At 45.5% G+C, this 8,080-nt stretch overlaps 1 pseudogene; it reads right to left on the bottom strand.

Annotated features, from left to right (window-relative positions):
* Positions 1–5,299: 5,299 nt before the first annotated feature.
* Positions 5,300–8,080, bottom strand: part of LOC138473377 (zinc finger protein 271-like) — a 195,957-nt pseudogene continuing 193,176 nt past the window's right edge.

Raw genomic sequence — 8,080 nt, 5'->3', positions numbered from 1 at the left:
CTACCAATAGAACATTTCACTATACAGTCCTATACTGAACTTACCACTCGGGGAACCAACCCGGAGTGGCGGTAGGTTTGGGGAAGAGCTTTTCGCAGATGACGCACATTGTTACATCACTCAGATACAAAAGGGGTCTCCGAACCCGATTACGATGAGAAGTTTCTTGGAACCTATGCTCCACGGATTTGTCCCTGCCTTTTTTCTTGCAATAAACAGCAGTAACTAATTGCTCTTGTGTGGCCCCTCTACTTCTTTGGGACGAGCAAGGAGTTTGGGCGTTCCGAGAGCTGGAGGTCCGCAGACCCCGGGTACGGCTCTGCCGACCACCAGAAATTACCCTAACACCAGGGTACAGTGCATATGCTGCAGGTACACAGGTGTGGAGTCTATATGGATACGCATCTGGTCATGTTTGTGCCAGGGTACAGTGCACAGGCTGCAGGGAGACAGGTGTGGAGTCTATATGAAAATTCATCTGGTCATGTCTATGCCAGGGTTCAGTGCATAGGCTGCAGGTAGACAGGCATGGAGTCTATATGGATATGCATCTGGTTATGTCTATGCCAGGGTACAGTGCGTAGGCTGGAGGTAGACAGTTGTGGAGTCTATATGGATATGCATCTGGTTATGTCTATGCCAGAGTACAATGCGTAGGCTGGAGGTAGAAATTGTCAATCATCAGACCCAGTTCTAAGGAACTGTACGGAGGGCGTTGTTAAACATGTCATCACTGATTGTAAGGTGTCCATTTTGTATATATGTAACTAATGTATTCTATTTGCTCTCTTGTGTCCCTCGAGGTCTAGGGGTACACGTCACGGGGCATGAAACCGAGTTGGCCAACTGAGACTTTTTACTTTGCAATAAACCCTAGCTTTTGGGATTACTACCTCGTGTCTGGCGGATCTATCGTGTGTGGTAACTTGCCTTGTTTCCAAAACACAAGGGTCCCCTAGGGGCCCCTTTCAAGATGGCGCCCGAATAGGGACCCTCCCCCACTTGTTCCATTGTATACGTTGTAATTGAGTAAGGCGGAGAACGGCGAGGACGGGACGATCGAGCCGGGCTCAAGAGGTGTTCGGGGCGTCCTGTGAAAGCGATAAGAGACTCCTTTGCAGATCTGCACACATCTGATCCCTGATCGATGTATCTGGCCAGCGAACAAGGAGGCGAGGGTCCCAAAACAAGGCATAGCCAAGACACGCAGACACAACGATTATTGGTTGCGTCTGTATACCGACGATTTGTGTCCTGGAGGACAATTTGATTTATCAGGTGAGTCGTACCCAGATTCGAAATTAAACCCTGATATTGGTTGAGAGTTGACTTTGCAAAATCAAACGCCCAGAATAAGGTTGATTAACTGAAGGGGAAGGTTAAACCATGCCTGGGGTATTGTCCACCTTAGCGGGGATTTTCCGCTGCGGTGGACAATCTTTGAACGACGTCGAAATTGCACCACCTGAGGGAACACCGGCTTTCGAGATGTATGTGAAGTATGGAGTAGGAGCGATAATGTTTTGTGAGACTTGGCATAGGCAAACCAGAAATCAGGAGGATCTTCAGTGGCCGACGAAGGGTAGTTTTGAGGTAGGGAGAATAGATAACCTGAAGAGGGTATTAATAAGAAAGAAAGTACGTCCCGCAGCGTTTGATATCCTTAGGGACTGGAGAAGGAAAGCTATGCTTCATTGGAAGAGTAGAGCGAAACATGTGCGCAGACATAAATCAAAGGATGAGGTAGCGGAAGAAGAGGGGGAGGAGGAGGAATGGACAGCGAGTTTGAGATGGTCAGGTAGACGCGACCAATTGAACATAGAAAAGATATATCCGCAACGAGAGTTAAAGATAGCAGATGATTTGATAGAACACTTGTATACTGACACGAAACGAGACCCAAGACTAGAAACCAACACGGACGCGCTAGTAGCTGTAGCTCAGGCCCCTCCCGTGGTGGTTCAAGCGCTTGTCCCCCTTCGTACAGCTCCTCAAACCCTCCCACAGCCACAGACTGCGCACGTAGTACCACCTGTCAGTCAGCCAGGCCCACACCAGTCATTTCCCATTCCTGTTGTCCCATCCGCACCTCCCGCCTTGGATACAGATTCAGTACCGTCCGCCCCTCCCAGGGTTGAAGTTGAAACCACGGGGGTGAGAGGCAGGACTGAACAAAGTATATGTGCGAGGCTAACTCACAGTGCGATCAGCAAGGAAAGAAAAGTGGAATTGCAGCAACAGGCAGAGATGTATATCGAGGGGAATGATGGGACGGCAGCCTTGGATTCGCTGTATGATTTCCGGAGGAACAACGAAAGACAGGTAGTGTTGGAATGCATGGGGGAATATTTAGTGGAAAGATGGAAAAAGTTACTTGGGAGGCTACCGCCACAGAGATTGTTAGACTTGAATGCTTTAGCACGCTGTAGAGAGCGAGATGAAGAAGTGAGGGAACATGTATATGGACTCTTTTGCCTTAAAAATGAACTAGATGATGAAGTGTTCACTGCACCTGGGTACAGGGGTAAGGTTATCGGGAGTGGTAAGAAGAAAGCGACAAAGCTTAATATGCAAAAATCCTTACCGCCACCCGGAATGATGAGGGATAGAGGGAGATTGCAGGCACGGATGCGGGAATCGATGAGGTGGAAGTCAAACTCTAAGACTTCGGTAGGGGAACTAAATGAAATATGTAACGAGTACCCTTTACAAATGAGAATAGAAGCCTTGCGGACGATAGTAGCGGTGTTACTGCAGCGAGTACAAGGACACAATAGAGGAAGAGGTAACGCACAAGGGAGAGGTAATTTGAATATGCATGGAGGGTCGTTAGGGCTGAATCAATGTGCATATTTCAAAGAGGAAGGACACTGGTGAGTGCAATGCCCGCATTTGCAACATAAAAACGGGTCCGGTCAGCGAAGACAGCACAGAGGGCACCCAGGCGCAAATGGACCAAACAGAAATAGTATGCAGCAGCAGCAGCATAGTAATGGGGGGAATCAAAACCAAGCTCAACATCAGAATGCACATAACCAAAATATTGGCCAACAAAATCAACAGCAAGGGAACCAGGCTGGGGGAAATGGAGGGAGGAATGGGAATATTTTTGATTCACAACCAAATACGTAGGTGTCGGAACCAGTGTCTATTCCTGTGAATCAGAAAGGACCCTACGTAGAAATGAGAGTCGGGAATGAAGAACACCGCTTCCTCGTAGATACAGGAGCGCAAAGATGTTCAATAGACCACCACCTGGTTCCGGATATACCACTGTCAGGGCGAAAGAATGTTTCCGTAGGGTTCGCCAGAACACCAGTAATTAATCCAGTATCCCAACCAGTCCCAGTTACTATAGGCCCATTCACTGAACATTGCCCATTTCTTCTAACAGAAAACTGTGGTGAAAACTTGCTGGGGTTGAATTTGCTAAAATGAATTGGGTGTGGTGATCCATTGCACACTGGATGGGGTGTTTCTGACAATCTGGCCACAGGATGCCCCTGTATCGGAATTTTTGTTAGAACCTGTGCCAGATGAATTAAGAGAAGTGCCAACTTGTTTATGGGCGATGCATGATAATGATGCAGGATGTCTAAATATAGAACCGGTGAAAATTACTTTGAAAAAAGGAGTTACATTGTCTCGTATCCCACAGTATAAGATTTCGTCAGATGGGGAGAAAGGTTTGAAAAGTATTGTATCAGATTTGGTGAAAATGGGAGTGATTGAAGAAATAACAGGCAGCACATGTAACAGCCCTATTCTCCCAGTTTATAAGAAGGGAGGAAATGAAGTACCCTATCGTTTCATAATTGATCTTCGCGCGCTAAACAAAATAGTAGATCCACAATTTCCTTTGGTCCCAGACGTGACTACTATATTGACAATGATACCTGCCTCATCAGAATATTTTAGTGTCGTTGACCTCAAGAATGCTTTCTTTAGCATCCCGGTGGACAAGGACAGTAGATATTTGTTTGTGTTTACATTAGGAGGACAATCATTTACATTCACGCGCATCCCACAATGCTATACAGAGAGTCCGAGTATATATGTAGCAGAGCATTGAAAGAGCAACTAGACATGATGGAGCTACCAGCAGGTTGTGTACTATTGCAATATATAGACGACTTGTTGATCGCTGCCGACACAGAGGAGATCTGTAAAAAGAGTACTGTGATACTACTAACGCACTTGGCAGCACAAGGCCACAAAGCTAGCTTGAAGAAGTTTCAATATAATCGAAAGGAGGTGGCCTATTTGGGCTACCTACTTTCGAAGGAAGGGAGAAGACTAACGCCAGAGCGTATAAAGAGTATTTCTTGTATGCCTATTCCAAAGACACAAAAGGGAGTCAGAGCCGTAATAGGCATGGCTTCATATTGCCGGCAGTGGATTGGAAATTTTGCATCGATTGTGAAACCAATGGTGAGATTAATGAAAAAAGATGCTGTGGTACCATTGCAGTGGGATGAAGAATGTCAGAAAGCATTTGAGCTGTTAAAAACTGCATTATATTCTGCTCCAGTTTTGGGCACACCGAATTATGAGAAGATCTTTAGACCATCTGTGTGTGAAAGTGAAGGCTGCGCGTTGGCTGTGTTGACGCAGGAACAAGGTGGAAGAAATAGGCCGTGTGGCTATTTTTCGTCTGCGCTGGACCCTGTAGCGTGCGCACTACCCCGATGCTTGCGATCTGTTGCAGCGACTGCTACGTCAGTGATACAAATTGAATTTCTGTTGTGTGTTGACAAGCATGGGAGGTTGCATTTCTGTTGTGTATTGCCAAGCAGGGGAATGTTGCATTTCTGTTGTGTGTTGCCAGGCAGGGGAGGTTGCAGTTCTGTTGTGTGTTGCCAAACAGAGGAAGGTTGCGTTGCTGTTGTGTGTTGCCAGGCAGGGGAGGTTGCATTTCTGTTGTGTGTTGACAAGCAGGGGAGGTTGCATTTCTGTTGTGTGTTGCCAAGATATGGTGGTTGTACTTTTTGTTTAAGTTTTCAAACTTGTAATTTCCTTATGAATAACTACTTTTGCTGTGCAATGTGTGTGCCTATTTATTTCTGTCATTTAAATTTCCACTAATGAGTTTAATCACCCGATTCCTCTTGTGATGTTCAGTCCTAATTGCTGCTGTGATACAGGACTTGTCCATTCAACCCAGGAAATTATGTATCGATGATGCCCGTGTCAGGGGTATACAGCCCACCAGCTGAGCCTAGGCAGGCCGAGCAAAGCAAGGGCCTCACCGAAGGCTCTGGGCTGTTACACGCCCTGTAGGCCCTCAGAGAAGGGGATGATAGCTATTTGCACTCCATGGTTTGTTTGGGGTGCAAATAGTTTTAGTATTATGTTTTCATTGGAGACAGGCTCTGCATATATAGCACAAGCCTAAACTCCAGTAAAGCAACCAGAAAAACAAGATGAGAGAAACAAGATGCTCACTGCTATAGTAAATATAAAAGGGGCAGAGTCTCATTTCTATTTCTATGGCATCGGCCAAGGATGGGAGAGAGCACTGAAACCTGATCAAAAAAGCTCCCATCCAGCAGGTACGTGGGTAGGGTGTAATAGGGATGGAGAGGGTATGGGGGAAGGGTGTCGGATGTTGTAGGGGGTCATCGGGAGGCAACAGGGAAGGGCTCCCTATTGCATACCCACAATCAAGATGGTGGCACCCAGAATATGGCCTCTAGTGCGCAAGTTATATCAGCCACTTGTAAAGTGCAGGCGGCTGTCTAAAGGCTTCTCAGTGCTAACCATTGACATTACAGCCACACGATCTCTCCACATAAAAACCATGGGAAGAATGCAATCTCAAAAGATCTCCTGAAGACTAGATGTTTCTCCAGGCTTTTTTAATTAATGGATTATCTGATGCTTTCTCAAAGCTGAAGATTCCCTGAAGCTTTTCTTGCACACACAGTATGGGTACTCTGATGGATTTTCAGATCAGACTACGTACTATAAGATCACTTACATACTATGCATGTATAGGGCTTCTCCTGAGTATGGACCCTCTGATGCGTTATCAAATGTGGATATTTACTGACGCATTTATTGCACTCAATTCACTTGTGGGGCTTCCCTCCAGTATGGATCATCTGATGTCTTTTCAGAGCAGAGTTTTTACTGAAGCTTTTCTTGCACTCTGTACACTTGTAGGGCTTCTCTCCAGTAAGGGACCCGCTGATGTCTTAATAGATGTGAGAGTTGATTGAATCTTGTTTTGCACTCTGTGCACTTGTAAGGCTTTTCCCTAGTATGAATCCTTTCATGGCTTATTAGATGAGCGGAACGACTGAAGCTGTTCTTGCACACTGTACACTTGTAGGCCCTTTCCCAGTATGGATCCTCTGATGACTTTTCAAAGCAGAGTTGGCAATGAAGCTTTTCTTGCATTCTGTGCACTTGTAGGGCTTCACCCCAGTATGGATCCTCTGATGGATTATGAGAGCTGAGGAATGACTGAAGCTTTTCTTGCACTCTGTGCACTTGTAGGGCTTCTCTCCAGTATGGATCCTCTGATGGCTTATCAGAGCTGAGGAGTGACTAAAGCTTTTCTTGCACTCTGTGCACTTGTAGGGCTTCTCTCCAGCATGGATCCTCTGATGGTTTATCAGATGTGGGAGTTGATTGAATCTTTTGTTGCACTCTGTACACTTATAGGGTTTTAGCCCAGTATGAATCCTCTGATGGATTTGCAGAGCTGGGGATTGACTGAAGCTTTTCTTGCACTCTGTGCGCCTGTAAGGCTTCATCCCTAGTATGGATCCTCTGATGGATTATCAGAGTTGATAAATAGCTGAAGCTTGTCTTGCACTCATTGCACTTGTAGGGTGTCACTGCAGTATGGACACTCTGATGGCTTATCAGATGTGAGGATTGACAATCTTCTTTTGCACTCTGTGCACTTGTACGGCTCCTCAACTGTATTGGTTGTCTGTCCCCACAGACCTGTATGTGATTCAATGTGTAATACCAGGTTAGTCCTGTGCGTGAAGCACATCCGACAAACACTACAGGCAAAGGCCTTCTCCTTTGTCTGGATCCTCATAGATGTGCCGGGCACTTGGCTCTCCTGAGAAGATGTCATTATCTGTACAGGTTCACTGGAAAGATGCTGCCCAGCTTCTGTAGTGCCCCATCTTCTCGTCTTCATTTCCTGACTCTTCGTGTCGGTGGTTACACACTGTTGAAAGAAGCAAAGGTTTCAGATGTTATGTCATCGCACAGTCTGTAGGATGATAGGCCTAGTGCAGAGATGTCAATTCAAGTCCCCATTCCCCACTTGCACACGGGATGAAACTGCATGAATCTATTTTTCTCCCTGCCTCTTAAAACAACTTTAGAGAATTAAAATAACTTGAAAAGCATCAATGTATTTGAAGGAATTGTTCAGAGCATCACAGCATTAGATTTTATTAGGTTACTTACTCATGCATTCATGTTTGCATTGCAGTCCCAATATGGCAAATCCAACCCTCAGCTCTCATCACTCCACTCTCTACAATCATGCCACTCTCTACTGTCAATGCACTTTCTACTGTCACTCCACTCTCTACTGTCACTCCACTCTCTACTGTCACTCACCTCTATACTAACACAGCACTCTCTACTATCACTCCCCTCTCTATCATGCACTCTCTACTATTACTCCACTCTCTACTGTCACGCCACTCTCTACTGTCACGCCACTCTCTACTGTCACATCACTCTCTGTCACTCCACTCGCTACTGTCACTCCACTCTCTACTGTCACTCCACTCTCTACTATCACTCTCAACTATCAACCCCTCTCTACTATCACACCACTCTCTGCTATCACTCCCCTCTCTATTATGACACCACTCTCTACTATCACGCCACTCTCTACTATCACTTCCCATATATATATATATATATATATATATAGTTTTTTATTGTAACATTTAGTTTATTACAAACTTGTATTAGTGTCATTCTCAATTTTCCTGAATTTATCTCAATACATGCGACAATTCTTCATTCTGTCGCCTCTCAGCTCCTTTCACTCAACCTAAAATGTTATCGAGATTATAGTTGCACATGTGAGTTGCAC

This window comes from Ambystoma mexicanum, chromosome 8, assembly GCF_040938575.1.
Source record: "Ambystoma mexicanum isolate Mex_15411 chromosome 8, UKY_AmexF1_1, whole genome shotgun sequence".
In the NCBI taxonomy this organism is placed as follows: Eukaryota; Metazoa; Chordata; class Amphibia; order Caudata; family Ambystomatidae; genus Ambystoma; species Ambystoma mexicanum.
The sequence above is the reverse complement of the archived record's forward strand: the minus strand, read 5'-3'. Positions and strand labels throughout refer to the sequence as shown.